General features: G+C 32.8%; 1 long non-coding RNA gene and 1 pseudogene across 1 annotated transcript; one reads left to right on the top strand and one right to left on the bottom strand.

Moving 5' to 3' along the window:
• LOC114745208 (sterol 3-beta-glucosyltransferase UGT80A2-like) overlaps window positions 1–17,966 on the bottom strand; it is a 29,994-nt pseudogene extending 12,028 nt beyond the window's left edge.
• On the top strand, window positions 13,575–14,552 carry LOC114745210 (uncharacterized). The gene is made up of 3 exons (XR_003740179.1): window positions 13,575–13,622; window positions 14,276–14,350; window positions 14,469–14,552. It is a non-coding gene; the product is annotated as an uncharacterized LOC114745210 (long non-coding RNA).
• Window positions 17,967–18,380: the final 414 nt, after the last annotated feature.

Below are 18,380 nucleotides of genomic sequence, written 5' to 3' on the forward strand. Positions count from 1 at the left end.
TATCAATGTTTAATTAAAAAATTAGTTAAAATTAGTTTAAAACAATAAATATATAAAGTATATATATTTTTTAAAAGATGTTCTTATTAATAAAAAGAATAAATAAAAAATATAATAAATAAATTAAAAATATGTACAAGGAGTAAAATTTAAAAAAAAACTCATTAAGTGTTTGGAAAAAAATAAATATTATCTTATTAAAAAATGAAAATGACGCTCTTATAGGGCTACTCAGCGCATAATGGAATAAAGATGATGCAATCTCACTTAAATTAACTTTTTTTTTTTTTTTAACTCTGCCATTGACACCTGGACCATTTTTTTGGCAATAATGACACCTCAGTCGTTTCCATATGCCCCATGCTCTCCGTCCTCCCTGGAGACTTGTATCCAATTGTAATCGACTGATGGGAAGGATACGGAAAACAGGAAAAGTAAGAAACCCAGGGCATTTGTTATTAATAAATTATGAAAAAAAACTTTAAGAATGCATTTAGATTGGCAGTGATAAAAGTGATTTTTATTTTAACTCATTTTTATAAATCTAAATTAAATTAGAGTTAGATTGATATTTATAAAAAGTCAGTTGAAAAAGCTAAAACTTGTATAGATGATTAATAAAAAAATAAGTTTAGATATAAAATGATTGAAAAGTATTAAATAGTAATGTTTTAATATTAATATGATAATTGTAAAAAAATATTAAAATTATAATTATAAAATAAAAATATTTGTTAGTGAGAAAATTTTGAAAATACATTATAGATAATCAAATATATATAATTAATTTGGAAAGATTAACGAAGTTAAATAAATTACTTTAAAATATTTATATTTATTTTTTTAAAAATTAATTTGCATGATTTATAAACTAATATGTAATCTCATGATATACATAAGTATTTTACAGAGATTATATAATATATGATATAATTAAATAATTTATTTATTTTTTTAATATCTTCAAATTAACGTACTAATATTTTATATTAAAAGTAGAAATATCCGGGTGGACCATATTGACTTGCCGTGTAGAAGGCAGAAGCTACTCTATGGAGCTTTGGAAAAAAAGTTAGTTTAGAGGATAAGCTTATTTACCCTATCCAAACATTTCTGACCGCTCTAGATAGTTCCTCACATCCTGAAATGCCTCTACCTGCCACCTCAACCTTCATCTGGGGATGCTCATCAAGTGAAGTATTTACACTTTATAATGCAAAAAACAATTGCATTTGTGTATTCGGGTTTAGTTTGAACCCGACTAATTTCTTGGAGCTAGCTTAGAAAAACCAATTTTAAGAAAAACACAAGTTTTTAAGGCTTATTAGGCTGGCTAGCTCGGCCTAAATTACTAACTTTATTTGGGGAGTATTTGAATAGAATCAAAATCATGATTTTAAAAGTGTTTTTAGGGTATATAAAATAAATATGTGAAAGAATTTGTTTCGTTTTACACAAAAGTACTTATAAGAAGCACTTTTGGGTGTTTCCAAACACCTCCTTAACCTTGACATCTTGATATAGAACTTACATGTGGCTCTTGCTCTTTTTCTGCTTTATTTCTACCCCTTTTCTTCGATCTTTGATGAATATTCTCTTTTTTCTTTTTAAATCGCGGGCTTTTTTTTTTTTTTTTAATGTAAGCACAGATGTCTAGTCTTTGTACTTCTAATTATTTGTTACATTTTTTTTTCAAAGTTTATCTTTTTAAAAGTGCCTAATGAGTTGTGATATATATATAAATATATACATATATATATATATGAATGTGTGCTCTTGAATCTTAAAAAGGCTTAGAATGATTTTGAAAACCTATGATTAATCTCTTCATATAAATGTAATATTGTGAAGTAACATTATACCAGATGTCATCTATAATGATATAAAGTTAAGATACAGTAAATTGATCATAACCAGTCTAACAGTGATACGCTTGCAGCTGGGTCATTGATGTTTGAACGAGTGTATTGATTGTTGGTTCAAGGGCCCGTTTGAAATGTAAAACCTCGTTTAGGCCCAACATTATTTTGGATCAATCATTTAGGCTTATGTGCTGAGGAGTCTAAGCCCTTTTCAAACTTTTCACTAGTTAGGTGTGGGTTAATGTTTAGGCTCAAAACAACTGTTGTCTAATTGTATAATTATGGTTCCATCAGCCCAAAACCAATGGAAAAATTGGGGCTAATCATTTATAAAATTCATAATCAATTGAAAAAAAATTAACCAACAAAGTTGAATTTAATAGAAAGTACTAGTTTCCAATAACGTGGTTTACTAATATTTAAATTCCTATTACGAGAGGCAGTATCTCACATGAGATTGTCTCTGCTAAGAAAATATATGCTTAGTGAAAAAATGAAGAACAAGAACAAGGAAGGCTTTCATTAAACTGAGCAAAGTAAAGCCACGTATTCCTAGGGAAGACAAGACGAAAGCAGAGACAAATACTCCCATGAATAATACGCAGATTCGTTGTTGGGGAAAAAAAAAGAACAAGAAGAAGAATACCCAGATTCATTGAACCCTTCGAAGCTAGAATTAATAACTTGAATTTGAATTTGAGAGCTATTTCGAATTTACTACTGATCATACTGCCTTTTATTAGTTAAAGCCAAGCAATTGCATGCGTGGGCGTGGTTTATGTATGCGTCCCTTTTTCGTCATTTTCTTCGGGGAGTCATTATTATAACTATGACCCCTGTTTATCGAAGCTTTAAATTTCTTATCGTTTTATCCAGGAAGTAAGAATGGAGGTTCTCGCTGCTATTGTTGGAAAAATAGCAGAGTTAACTGTTATGCCCATTGGAAGGCAAGTGGAATATTTATTATTTTACAAAGGGAACTATAAGGAGCTAGAGAAGAAAATTGAGGAGTTGAAAGAAAGAAAAGTTCGCGTCGAGCATGATGTTGAAGCAGAAAGAAGGAATGGAAGAGAGATTGAAGATGAAGTACTAAGTTGGCAAAACAGAGTTGGCGATACCTTGGAAGAAGTAGAGAAACTTCGTGAAGATCAACCTCGTGCTAGTGTACGGTGTTGGAAATGGTCTTTTCCTAATTTGATATCACGACATCAACTTGGTAGAAAAGCGAAGAAAATGACATTCACCATTTCTGAACTGAAGGACAAGGGGAAGTTTGATAGTGGAGTTGGGTATGTTCCCGGTTCTAGCATGGGAAACTTAATTTTTGCAACTCGAGGTGGTGAAAAGCTTGACTCAAGAAACTCAATGAAGGAGGAGGTTATGTTGTCTCTAGCTGACCCCAAAATACGCAAAGTTGGAATTTATGGGTGGGGTGGAGTGGGAAAGACCACTCTAGCTAAAGAAGTTGCCAAACATGTTAAGGATAGAAAGCTGTTTGATATGGTGGCCATTGCAACTATATCCCAACCGTTGGGTGTTGAAAGAGTTCAAGATGAGATTGCATATCAATTAGGCTTCCACTTGGATGAGAAGACTTCAATTGGAAGAGCTGACCGCCTTTTTGCAAGGATAAAAATGGAGAAAAATGTCCTTATCATACTAGATGACTTGTGGGAGAAAATAGATTTGGACAAGTTGGGAATTCCATCTGAGCAAGATCTTACAGATGGAAAATTATCATTCACTTCTAAACGTTTAGATATTTCACAGAAGAATGAAACTTATCAAGGCTGCAAATTATTGTTGACTTCTAGACAGTTAGATATTTTACAGAAGAATGAGACTCAAAGTAACTTTCTTATAAAAGTATTGGATAATACAGAATCATGGAGTTTGTTTAAAGATACGGTTGGTGATGCTATTGAAGATCCTGATTTGCAAAACATAGCAACCCAAGTGGTTGAAAGATGTGTAGGTTTGCCTGTTATGATAGTCTCAATTGCAAAGTCACTAAAATTTAATAAGAATATTCATTATTGGACAGATGCCTTGAACAATTTAAAGAGAGTTGATAATGGGGACATGTATGGGACTGTTTTTTCAGCTTTTGAATTTACTTACAATCGATTGGAAGATGATGAAATGAAGAAAGTATTCTTGCTATGTGGTGCACATGGACCGCCTGTGTGGTTTAGTGACTTGTTAAAATATATATTTGGTTTGGGTGTTCTGAAGCACAAAGATACCATTAAAGATGCAAGAAATCGATTGTACCGAATAATTGATGACTTGAAGGCATCTTGTTTGTTACCTGAGAATGATGCAAACAAGACCAATGAGATTAAAATGCATGACATCGTTTGTGAAATAGCTGTTTCAATTGCTCGTAAGAGTGAACATGTTTTTGCATTGAGAAATGATAGCATGCAAGATTGGCCAAGCAAGAGATTTCTTGAAAGGTGTACTCAAATAATCTTAAGAAATTGTTTTATCCAAGAGCTTCCTCAAAAGCTAGACTGTCCTAATTTAAAATTTTTCCTCTTAAGTATTAGAAAGGGTTGCATTTTGGAAATTCCAGATTCTTTTTTCGAGGGAATGAGCAGCCTTGAAGCATTAGACTTGACAAGCTTGATAATTCCTTCGCTGCCTATATCTCTTCTTTTCTTGACCAAGCTTAAAACATTGTGTTTGGATCATTGCAATTTGAAAAATATGGACGGAATAGGTGCCTTGACAAATTTAGAAATTCTTAGTTTCTTGAATTCATACATGATGGAGTTGCTGAGTGAAATAGGACAACTGACTCATATAAAAATGTTGGATTTGACGAATTCTAGAATTAAGATCATTCCACCCAACATTTTGTGCAAATTGACTAAAATAGAGGAACTTTATATGGGCAATGCCTTAGTTAAGTGGGAGGAGGAAAGTTCAACTGAGCAAACCAAAAGTGCTAGTCTTGCTGAGCTTGGGTGTTTGACGAACCTAACTACTTTAGAAATTCAAATTCGTGAGGCTTGGATGCTGTCGGGGGACATGATGTTTGACAAGTTAGAGAGATACAAGATTGTTATCGGAGATAAATGGGAACAGTCAAGTGACAGAAGTACCTCAAGGTTGCTAAAGCTAAAGCTTGATACTAGCATTCATTTGGAGCATGGGATTAAAGCATTGATTAAACAAGTGGAAGATTTGTACTTAGATGAAGTCAATGGAATTTCAGATGTGCTTTTTGATTTGAATGGAGAAGGATTTCCTCTGCTAAAATATCTCCATATCCAAAATAATGGCCAGGTTCAGCATATCATTAACACAACAGAGGGGAATGAAACTCATTTTTTGTTTCCAAAATTGGAGACACTAATACTTCACAATCTCAATAACTTAGTGAAGATATGTGATGGCCCACTTCCTGTTAATTCCTTTGGTAAACTCACAGTCATCAAAGTCAAAAGTTGTGATCAATTGGTATATCTCTTTTCTGTTTTAATGGAAAAAGCTCTTTCTCGACTTGTTGAGCTCCAAGTTTTGGAATGCAATTCAATGAAGAAGATTGTGTTAGTTGAAAATGAAAATAGTGGAATAAGTGGTGATGAGAAGATTGAGTTTCATTCACTACGCTCTTTGAGTCTTTGTGATTTGCCAGTCATCCATGATTTTTGCTCAAATGAATTGACATCTTTTATGACAGCCACATCATTATTTAATGGCACTAAGGTATGTTTCTTTTTCATTCGATTTATAATTTTGTTATTTACAATTTAGATCAAATGACTGAATCATAAGTAACTATCCCAATGATCACATATGGTATTTTTTAATATATCTATAGATATATATATATATATATCTAGAAGTAGAATGTCAAATTATTAATGTAATGAGGTACTCCCTCCGGATAAATTATATTTTTAGAGAAAATCATAGTTTTGTCGCAACAAATTTGTTAGATAAATTATAGGCAAGTCCTAAGAATCTCTAGCATCAATTTTTAACACATACAAAATATCTAAAATGCTATTCTAAACCTTCGACCTTTGACCACCATTGATGGGTGACGAGCTGGTAAGTACTAGAACCAGCAGGGCATTAAAAAATTATCATTAATATTTTATTAATAATTAATTTAAATATGATGATCTTTTTATGAAATAAATATGATTATTTTAATAATATTTTCTCGTAACAATTTACAAGTCCATCTGCACTATTTATTTACAACTTATGTCTTTTCTCACACGTTCTTCAAATTTTATAAATCCATTTAAAATTTGGCCTCTTCTTTTTTCTGCAAGTTATATCCGTAAATTTTAGAATTCTTCGGCTGTTATCTTTAACTCATAAATTGCTTCCCAATTCTTTTCATATTACAATTGATCAGTTCTCCTTTGAACTGCAATTGCAATTTTTGTATTTACAAAACTCAACAACTAGCTTTTCTCCGGGGTCATCCAAACCTGTACCTTTTTTATACATAGAAACAGAGTTTATTTTTATTTTTAAAGAAAACTTCTTATTATGTTGGGTTATTTAATTTATATTTATAATACTCTTCGAGTCCTTAATATAATACCTATTTAACTAATTTGATTAGATTAAGAAAGTTAAGTAAGTTAGTTAATTACAAGAAATATGAGAATTATAATACTCCTTTGGTTTTTAATACAAAACTTAATTGTTGAGTTGATTTTAGTCCTAAATATAAGACCCATGTCTCATATTTATCAATTTTTTCTAAATTATCTCTATGGATACTCCTTCAACCATAATCAAGTAGAGGAAGAAGAGGGGATATTAAGGAAAATGATTATAATGTTTTAGGAAAAACATGTCATATTTCTTGTAATTAACTAATTTATCTAATTTTCTTAATCTAATCAAATTAGTTAGATAGGTCTTATATTAAGAATTGAAAGAGTAATACTCAAGCGTCCTCTTGGCCGACATGATCTTCAAGCTTGTTTAACAAATCCATTTTCCTACTTGTTTAAATGATAGTTTTGTACAAACGCATTTACTTTTTAGAAGATGTTTGCATAATAAATTGTTACAAATCCATTGTAATACACCACTTGTTAAAATTAATTTTTATGGGGGTGAAAATTTTTTCGATTCGAAAAAACTCAATTGCAACATTTGAAAAACCCATAAAAATACACATTTTAAAGTTTAACTTGTAAATTTTAGAAAAAAAAATTTGTAAATAGTCGAAACTTTAAAAATCTTAACAAGCAATTTATGAGGTGAAAATAGAAAAGAGTAATAAAATATGAAGAAATAATTTGTAGAATAGGCGAGAAAAAGCTTTAAATGGATTTGTAAAATTTGAATATGAAAATAAAAATTAGTTGGGTGGTGAATTGATGCAAAGTTTTATTTGCAAACAGCAAACGTAGACTTGTAAATTGTCATCAGGAAATATTATTAAAAATTTAATTAATTGTCATCCTGTCGACGGCCAAAGGTCTATAAGTCATAAAAATTGTACCCAAATTCTTTGAGACTTATCTATAATTTATTAAATTCACGAGACCAAATTATCAATGGCTCTCTCAGTGTGGATCAAATTGTCATCTTTTCCCTCCTTTTTTTTTTCCCATTTACCAAGTTGAAAGCAACAAATTTTTTCAATCACAGGTTAGTTTTTCTAGTTTGGAGACATTGAAGTTGAGTTCAATCAATCTGGAAAAAATTTGGGATGATCATCAACTTTCTGCGGCGAATTGTATTCGCAATTTGGCTAACTTGATAGTTGAGGATTGTAGAGGCCTCAAGCATTTATTCTCATCATCTGTGATTGGAAGTCTTTTAAATCTTAGACACCTTGAAATAAGCAAATGTGAGATGATGGAGGAGATCATTGCTCCGAGCAGCATTGTTTCACAAGAGGTATTACGATTAGACTTGAAATAAGTGTTAAGTCGATAACATCAAACATTTGTCCATGTGTGATTCCGTTCAATATCATTCATATATAATGTTGGTTCTTTTGGATTTGTAAACTGTTCTTTGTAACACAGGTCCGATTCTCAAAATTGGAGACATGGAAAGCTTGAAGAAAGTATGGCAATTTCAATTTGATAGGTTAAGGAGTTTGGAGGTAAGCAATTGTGGGAAACTTGCGAACATTTTCCCATCTGATATGCGGGGAACGTTTGGAAGCCTTGAGACATTGAAGGTCAGCGATTGTGGTTCAGTGGAAGAGATATTCGAATTAACTGCCAAAGAAATCCGTAATGAAGAGGAAACAACGACACAACAAGTGTCACAATTGAAGAAACTCCATCTGTTTCACTTGCCAAAGCTGAAACAGATTTGGACTAAAGATGCTCAAGAAAGTCTTCGTTTCCACAACCTGCAACTTGTGTGGGTTGAAGACTGTCAGAACTTAGAATACCTTTTTCCATTCTCCACTGCAATGCAAGCCACTCAACTGGAAAGTATTTCCATAAAGTATGCACGGAGTTTGAAATATATTGTTTCAGGCGAAGGACCTATGGACAGTCCAGTTAAATTTGCGTTTAATCAATTGACCTCATTGGTGTTTTGGTGTTTATTTCAACTAGAGGGATTTTTTATTGGAAATCATAGTTTACTACATCCATTATTAAGGGTAATAGATATTCGTCAATGTAGGAAACTGAAGCTCTTCAAGACACAAAGTTCGAGTGGCAGAGAAAATGCTTTTCATAGTAAAGTCCAAATCTCATTGCAGCAGCCTCTTTTTGCACTTGAAGAGGTATAAGAATTATTGTATAAAAAACATTAGTTTATTTAGGCACCATAAATATCTCAATGCATGCATAATAATTTTATATATTCACAAAAATTAATCAGGTTTGATCATGGGTGCATTCGTTACTCGCTTCTTGTCTCTGTTGTATCTCTTTGGTTATATTGCTTTGATCCAATGCTTTTTGGTTTATGCCATATGCAGGTACTTTGCAACTTGGAGATGTTGGCGCTAAATAATGAGGATGCAAGCATGATATTACAAGGGCAAATTTCACGAAAGCACTTCAACAAACTCAAATATCTTCGTTTGACAAATTTTGAAGATGATCATGCCAATTTTCCCTATTGGTTTCTCCAAAATATAACCACTGTCGATGATCTACTTGTTGAATGGAGTTCTTTCAGGGAGATATTCAAAGAAGAAATACCTATAGATGACAAAGGAAAATCTAAAACCGGAGCACGACTCAAAACATTGAGACTCTATTACTTGGATGATCTCCAGCATATATGTACAGAAGGATTTCGAATAGATCCTGTCCTAGAGGTTCTTGAATGCTTACGGGTCTCTGATTGTTCCAGTTTGAAACACTTAGCGCCTTCATCTGCAACATTTCATCACCTGACATATTTGGAGGTGGCAAATTGCAATGGATTGCTTCACTTAATTACCTCATCAACTGCAAGAAGCCTGGTCAAATTAACAACAATGAAAATAACGAAGTGCAATTCACTTGAGCAAGTTGTGGCGGAAGAGAGGGAGGGGCCTGACGATAAAATTGCATTCAGTAGCTTAGAGTTTTTGGAGCTAGAGAGCTTGCCAATGATCAAGAGGTTTTGCTCCTCCGATTGCTACTTAAACTTTCCGTTGTTAAAAGAAGTTGTCATTGAGCAATGCCCAAGAATGGACACCTTCTCAGCCGGGAGAGACACAAGCACACCAAATCTTCGAAAGATATCATCAAAAGAAGAAGATGGAAACGTGTATTGGGAAGGTGATCTGAATAAGACAATAAGCAATATGTTTGCGGACAAGGTATGCTTTGATTTCACTAGAAAATCATTCTTTATTCCCCTACGATGACAAAATGGTATAAACAAATTGTCAGAAAAGCCAATTGTTTGTGTAAAAAGAAAAATGATTGTGAAAATATCTTTAATTTTTATTGTAAATATTTATTTTCATGATTGTATAGCTTTTATTAGCCTTTATTATTCACTTCTCCTTTTGCTCGGCGCATCCGTTTGGATATATCTTAACTTTTGTATGAATTGAAAAATACAAATTTCTCATGTAATCCAGAATCACATATTGGTGCCATTGCCATAAAAGCTTTAACGAAATGAAGATGAGGCTGTGTTTAGGTTTGAGTTAGATATTTTTATCCTTTTTATTTCTGCTAACATGATAGTTAGTTAATACTTTGAATGAATAGTATTAATTTTATTAGCTGAAAGTAACAAAATGTCATTGTTTAATTTGTTTCGCTGCCCTTCTTGTCTTTTCCCTTACCTTTGTAATTATTTGCACATGTGGCATTTAGTAGGTTCAGTCTTTTGGAATTTTCTGTATATCCAGAATTGAAAGAACTATGGTATGGCCAAGATGGGCCAAATATATTCCGCAATTTGAACCATCTAGTGGTGCGAATACATGCTTATCTAACGTTATTTTTTCATCAAATTTACTGCAATTGTTATATACATTAGAGGAACTGGAAGTATCAGAGCGTGATTCATTAGAAGTGGTATTTGATGTAAAAGCATTGGATGAGAAAGCAGTAGAATCAAAGGAAGTTAGTCGGTTGAAGAAATTAACACTCTCAGGGCTTCCAAATTCGAAATGCATATGGAACAGAAAAGCAGGAGAAATAATCAGCTTCGAAAATTTACAGATTATGAAAGTTGATAAATGCCAACACCTGAAATGTTTGTTTTCGCTCTCACTGTGCCAAGATTTGAGGCAACTTGAAGAGCTTCACATTGGGTCTTGTGGTGTTGAGGAAATTGTTTCAATTGAAGAAGGATTCGAGGAACTCAAGTTTTATTTTCCTCGTTTGACATGCATAAGAGAAAAAAATCATTTTCCCCTTACATGCGATGAGAAAATGCTTTAAACAAACTGTCAAAAAAGCCAATTGTTTGTGAAAAGAAAAATCATTGTGAGAATATCTTTAATTTTTGTTGTCAATATGTTTCCTGATTTTATTGCTTTTATTCGTGTTTATTAGCCTTTATTCACTTGCCTTTTCCCTTTGGTGTATGTATTTGGATGTATGTTATTTTTTTAGGTCAATAAGAAATACAAATTTCCCAAATAAGTAGTAAAAGCATTAACAAAATGAAGAGGAGGTTGTGTTTAGGTTTAAATTAGATATTTTTGTCCTTTCTTGTTTTTGCCATAATTTTGTTAGATTTTGTTCTAACGTACGAGTCAGTTTATACTTTGAGTGGTATTAATTGTTGTAATAACTGAAAGTAGCAAAATGCTGTTGTTTAATTTGCTTCGATGCCCTTATTGTCTTTTCACTTACCTCGATATTCATCTGCATAGGTGGCATTTAGCAAATTCAAATATCTGGAGCTATCAGAATATCCAGAATTGAAACAGCTATGGTATGATCAAGTTGGACAGAAAATATTCTGCAATTTGAAACGTCTGACAGTCCATAAATGTACATTTCTAACCAATGTAATTTTTACATCAAATTTACTGCAATTGCTATATACACTCGAAGAACTAAAAGTAACAGAGTGTGATTCATTAGAAGCAGTGTTTGATGTAAAAGTCTTGGATGACAAGGAAATGCATCCAAACAAAGCTAGTCAGTTGAAAAGTTAACTCTCTCAGGCTTCCAAATCTAAATTACATATGGAACCAAAGACTTTCCAAAAGCACTCAGCCTTGAGAATTTACAAGTTGTGCATGTTGCTGAATGCCAAAACTTGAAATATGTGTTTTCACCATCACTATGCCAAGATTTGAGGCAGCTTGAAGAGCTAAACATTGAGTATTGTGGCGTTGAGCAAATTGTTGGAAATGAAGAAGGATTGGAGGAGCTTAAGTTTTACTTTCCTCGGCTAAGAATCTTTAGGCTAATACGCTTGACACAGCTCAATGATTTCTATCCAAAAAGATATACTCTAGAATGTCCTTCATTGAAGGTATTGAATGTTGGCCGATGTGAAGCATTGCAAATATTTGCATTTGGAAATTTGGACCCCCAGCAGCTTAGAGGGGCTTATGTTGACTTGCCACTCCAACAAGCTTTATTTCATATTGGAAAGGTATTCACCCTTTTTTCCAGTTATTTATCCGTTTCTATGTGGGAATATTATGCGTTAAATGTCAATATCAGTTGTTATTGTATAGCCATTACTAGTATTGATTAGGCTTGATTACATTTTATTCCCCCTTGATGTATGTATAGTTCCTGTATCTCATACTAGTGGAATAAGAAAAACAGAATTCTCATATCATTGGAATTTAATTCTTTTTAAACAAAATGATGGTTGAGGCAATCTAATAAACACATACCATAATTATATATGTGATTAATAAATTTATACACTATATTTATACATGTGTTTTGCAAGGAAATCGGTTCTGTTAACTTGTTAATTTTTTTTTTTACTGGCCTGCTAACTTGTTAATTTATTATATGAGGACTAACTCGTTAATTTAGTATATGAGGGAATAAACATATGATTTTGTCCTTTTAGGTATCAGAAAACTTGGAGGAGTTATCATTAAATGAAAAGGATGCTATGAAGATATTGAATGGAAGTTATGAGAAAACACTCTTTCAAAGAACAGAAATGCTTCGTTTGCAATATTTTCAGGAAACTCCACTGAAGTTTTTAAATGAATTGCTCGAAAGATTCCCAAGTGCAAAAACACTTCAAGTGCGTTGGAGTTCTTTTGAAACACTTTTTCATACACCAGAAATTGGTCATTTCAATATTGAAAAACCCACTCAAATAAAAAATTTGTGGGTATTTCAATTGGAGCAACTTCAGCATATATGGAATGATGACTCAGCATCAGACACCCTTGTTCCACACCTTGAAGATCTGACCATAATAGAATGCTCTAGGTTAAGAAGATTGGCACCACCTTCGACATCTTTCGCAATCTTAACCACCTTGGAAGTAAAGGATTGCAATGGCTTGATGTACTTCATGACACCTTTCACTGCTAAAAGTCTCGTCCACCTCTCAAGCTTAACAGTTAGCAATTGTGGGATGCTAGAGGAGATTGTGATGACTAATGAAGGAAGATCAGAAGAAGAAATCATATTTGAAAGCTTGAAGGATTTGGAACTAACTTGTCTATCAAGTTTCAAAAGCTTTTGCTCTGGGAAACACACCTTCATATTCCCCTCTTTGGTGAAATTAAAAGTGACAGAATGCCACAAAATGCAAAATTTCTCATCTGGAACCATTATTGCCCCATTTCTGAAATTAGTGGAGGTGGAAAATGGGAGAAAACGCTGGAAAGGGGACCTTAACACTACTATCAAGCATTTGTTCACGGACAAGGTATGTATGCTAAAAAGTAAATTCTAAGATGTTTGACACTCCTTTGATATTCTTGTTTTTTTACTTTTGTGTCTCAACTTCCATCTATAAAATCTAAAGAACAAAATTTAGACAATACAGACGAAAGAAGATATGGATAAAAATATTAAAACTACATATGTATACATATGTATTTCTGTCAAGATATGATAATCATGTGTGCCTACCTTAATCAGGCAATTCGAGAAGGACAATCAAGTGATATTATAGAAAGTAGTCAAATTCATCAAATGACCAGAAGTACTTCTGAGGCATCAAGCTTTGAAGAGCAAGTGGGACAATCAAAGCCTAATCAGATTACAAACACTGGAAAGCAAGAAACACGCAAGCTTCCAAGTCAATCTCGCGACAGAGAGCAGAATGAACAAGCCTCGTCAGCTATGGAGAGTCCTCTGGCCCATGTTACTCAAAATGCCTCTAGCCCTTCTACAAATCAAGATACAGGTATTGAGATTGTCTTGCATATTGCCATAAATAACCAATATTTCTTTAACTTTCGCCTTAATTTCTTTTAGAGGTTTGAGTGTCTTGGGTATTTATCACTATCACTATCCTTTGGTATATTTAGTGACCGATTCCCCTTGTTGAATAGAGTGCTTAGTGATACTTTGTTATACTCTTTTTTTGACCAAAACACTTTCTTATCATAGTCATTATCTTGATTAAAATTGTTTTTCTTTCTTTGAAATACTTTGAATTCTGATTTTTATAACCTGAAATCATCTAAAAGTAATTGACATGACCAGAAAACTTCTCTCAGTGCCAAATTGTTTAATCAAATCACCACCTTTATTATTAGCCACGCAGAGAACATAATACCTTTCTTTCACATGTAAGAAGGAAGAAATTTATTATTATTATTTTTTCAAAAACCTCACGCAGTTCTCTATTAAATTTATCACTTATTTAGTTATTGACACTTACAAGATGTGTGAAAATCATCTAGATGTAGGTTTTGACCTTATTACAGTACTCTTATTTTTGTTTATTTGAAAGGAAGGCAAGTCATTATACTTTGCTCGAAGCAAAGGTTTTAATCTTTTTTATTAATTAATGATTCTAATGTACTATATATTATGGGAACTGAAAACCACTAGAAGAATCACAAGACGCGGAGACTGAATCTAGCATGAGTCTGTCAAGGCCAGCCACAACTTTCAACGATAAAGAAAGTAATTTTTTCTTACTTTCTTTTGTTTTCTTTTTGTGTCTGTTTTGCAGTTATCAGAAGTAATATAATTTTATTTTGTTAAAATTCTGGATCATTTGTATTTACTTTGAAACTAATAGGTTTAGCTGAGGGGACTCAAGGGATTGGTGAGAACATTGAAAGGCCATTGGTTGAAGCTGCTAAAATTGCTCCTAGCCCCACAGGAGTTTATGATGCAGGTACTGGTATTGTTTTTAGCATGTGAGAGATTATGTAAATTACTTTCTTATAGGGTAATGCATGTTCATTATAGCAGTTGGATTATTAATTTTCCCTACTTTCTTATATCATGTGAATTGAGATATATTAGAGAAATCACAACTTTGGGTTTAAAAAAAAAACAGAGAGAGAGAGAGAAATCACGACTTCTAGAGAAATTCATCCAAGTGAAAATTTGATCATCCGGACCAACTTTTTTCTACAGAAAGTCAACAACAAATTTTTATTTCGTTGATCATAGTTTTAATATTTTTTTTATTTATTTGGAGAAATGATTCTTACTTGTTATTATGGGAAATAAAACCAGCTACAGAAGAATACTGACTTAATAGTCCCCATTTGGTGAGAATTTGATTAAGTAGATCTTGACCATCATTATTGCTGCTCACAAGAGGAAGTTACCACTTCTTCCGCATATAGAGGGAAGGAAATTATTTTTTATTTTGTTAAAGTCTCATGAAAACTATTTTAGACTTAATTTTATGTTTTAATTTATTCACCTAGTGCCAGGACTAAATTAATACTTTGTTATCTTAACTTTGTCGCAAATGGTCTTAAACGAATTTTTTGTGTTATAAATGACGTTGTTGCAGCATTCCTTTGCTTAATTAACTACCATAACCTTCTACTATGCCAACGCAAATTTACCAGAGAAGAAGGCCTCAAAATGACTTGTCTTTTAACTTTTGGAAGCATTTTTTACGTTTTCTTTACAACATTTTATGTCTTGCTTGTTTGGCTTTTGACTCCAGAGGTGAATGAGACTGTGGAGAAGCCCTTAATTCAAACTATCCAGAAAGCACAGAGACCAACTACAGTACAGGACATAGGTTCTCATTTTGTTCTGATTGATGTTTGTTTGATACTCTTGCTTAATTGATTAATGATTTTGACTTCCCATCATGTTAACTGAAATTTGCTAGAAGGACCACATGAGTCAAAAACTTCTCCCAGAGAGCATTTGTTCAACCAACCTGAAACCTTTATAACTAGTGACGACAAAGAAAGTAATGGATTTATTTCTCTTCAGAAAGAAGTAATTTATTTTTATTTTGAAAAAACTTTTGTCTCATAATTTTTTTATTGTTCTTTAAGCTATTGGAACTCACGAGATTCATGAAACCATGGACAAATCCTTGATTCAGACTGACCAAGATGCAGAGAAACTTGTCACAGCACAAAACAAAGGTTCATATCCTGTTTTGTATCTTTTTTTTTTTTTTTGGGTAATGTTCTTTGGATGAACTGATAAATCTATCACGGTGTTAATAAAAATCTACTACAAGACATGATTCATATATTGAGCCTCAAAAGATATGTAACACATCAAGAAGCCTTCTAGTCCAACAACTCAAAACATAAGCATTGTTTTGCAAGATCCAGCTAACTTAACATAGATTGATGTTTATTTTAGCAAGAGAATATTCTATTTTATTTTTCCAAGACTTGACTTATTCTATTTTTTAATTTCAAGCAGCAATAGATCCATCACCTTCAAAAGCTCCGGAACTATGACTTCACCAATACTGGAATTGAATGCTTATAGTGACAAATGGTTGATTGACATTTCCAAACAAAACTTGCCATATTTGGAGGCTGGGTTGAAGCGTCATCCTCAAGTGCTTGATTGGTTCAATACAAAGCGACGAAGAGCATTCGCAGCCTTATTCACCGAAGTCACTAGCATTTTGAGGACTACTAGGAGACGCGACTTGACAGAGGATGATCGAAACTATATCAGAGAGTGCTGTACTGCATTGGCAGCAGTTGGTTTTGATGCTTCTTGGCTCAGTTATGTATATGGCTGCATTGAGAGCTATGGTGATGGAGATGAGCTCATGAGAAAGCTTGAGGAGACTGAAGCCAAAGTTTTCACTCTTAGAAATGAGTTAGCTTCTGCTGAGGCATCCTTAGTCTCATTGCGAGACGAGGCAAGCAGGCTCAATGATTTTATTGAGTCGTGAAGTCCACTCATAGATCTCATTGCTTGACTGGCTTAATACAAGACATTAAAAAGTATTTGCTTCCTCTTTCTTAGTGTTGTTGCTTGACATTTTCTTTTTCAGCACTATATATTTACTTTTGTATGTTGCTTTTGTGGTTTGTCTAATGCACATTAATAATAATCTGTCATTTGTTTTTATCTGATGCAGCAGTTCTGTATGTTTAGTATTGTAGCACAAAGTGTGTTTTCATTTGGCACCAAAGAACAACAACTGAAAATTAAGATTTATTAAAAAAAAAAAAAAGGAGAATCATGGACAACGAACTTCTATGACATGAAACTCCATCAGATGTCTCGTATTCCCCAGCCAAATCAATAAGTCAACAATCTTATATGAAAGCTGAAATAGTTATGCATGACTCGTTTCCAGTTAAAATACGTGGACAAGAAAATGTCAAAGAAGATTGCACTACCAAAATGGGACTTGCGTCCATGACATTGTGTAGGGAAAAAAAAAATGTATTGGCTTTTTCAGTGCCTCTGCCACAAGTAGAATTGCCTTTCATACCTTCCCAATCACAAACGGGGATTTGAATAAAAATAAAAACCAATGGGGCTAAGAGTCAATGTAGAATATCTGGTTAGTTTTCATACACTTTAAAGAAGGAATTGCGTGCGAAAAACTTGGACTGGTATTTGAAGATCATGATGACATTTGATTCTTTGAAGAAACTCACCCTATATGGATCCAGCTGGTTGCTCTCCACGGGACAGAGGATGTGGAAATTCACTAGTAGGTCTCAAGGAAGAAGACATTTTGATTCTTTGAAGAAAGCATTTTTAGATCTTTTCCCAGTTCATAATTACATTTTTCTGTCAACCATTGAGGATATTTAGACCATCGTCCTGTAACCAAGGCGAGATAGTTGCACCGGCTTGTATCCAGTTTAAACTAGAATTACATTGTAACATAGAATATGAAAAAGCTGCTGGTCAAAAAAAAAAAAAAGAATATGAAAGAGTTACCCAATTAAGAGATTTAAATAACTTAGTAAAGTCTTGTGAGCTAAGAAAATAGTTAACATAACCAACGCAAAGAGTAAGGGACATAAATATCTTTCTGTGATTATAGTCCAAACAGATGCTAAGGAGTCTGTGTTGTGTAATCATTGAGTCCTTCAATTATCCATTTTGTTTCATTCCTTTCCTCCATTTTCTCTCACGAACATATTAGAGGGACAACATGAGAGGAAAATTAAATTGCACAAATTTGACCCATCATATCAAAATGTTACTGACAAAAGAAAAAACATGCCGTATATGTTGGGGGATTCACAATAATTGCATCAGCAATGCTAGAATTTATGTCAGGTTCTTTACAAGCTGGAGGCAGAGAGTAAATTTTTTCTTTCATTTGATTTTACTGTTTCTAGTCTTTAATAAAAAAAAAACTAGTTGAATTAGTTCTAAATATAAGAATTCAATCCACTTATCAAATTTATAATATTTTCTTTAAAATATCCTTATTGATTATAAATGTTTTATCAAAAGATAGTTTCAATGCATATTGGTTTACGGGGTTCAATACACATTTGTTACAATTAAATAATTTAGCTAATTTCTTTAATATTTTCAAATTAGTTATTTAGATATTATATTAAGGACCGGAGATAGTATCTCATAAGATCCTGAACGTAGGAAGCCTTTTTTTTTTTTAACTATATTTGCCCCAAAAAGAATTTAAAAGTTAATATGTAATATCAAAATAATAATAGTTATTAAATTCCAATATCTGATTTGAAAATATTTTAGGACCATTTCATTGGAA

The sequence above is a fragment of the Neltuma alba genome, unplaced genomic scaffold, assembly GCF_004799145.2.
Source record: "Neltuma alba isolate B1F8T4 unplaced genomic scaffold, ASM479914v2 tig00004558_pilon, whole genome shotgun sequence".
Classification (NCBI taxonomy): Eukaryota; Viridiplantae; Streptophyta; class Magnoliopsida; order Fabales; family Fabaceae; genus Neltuma; species Neltuma alba.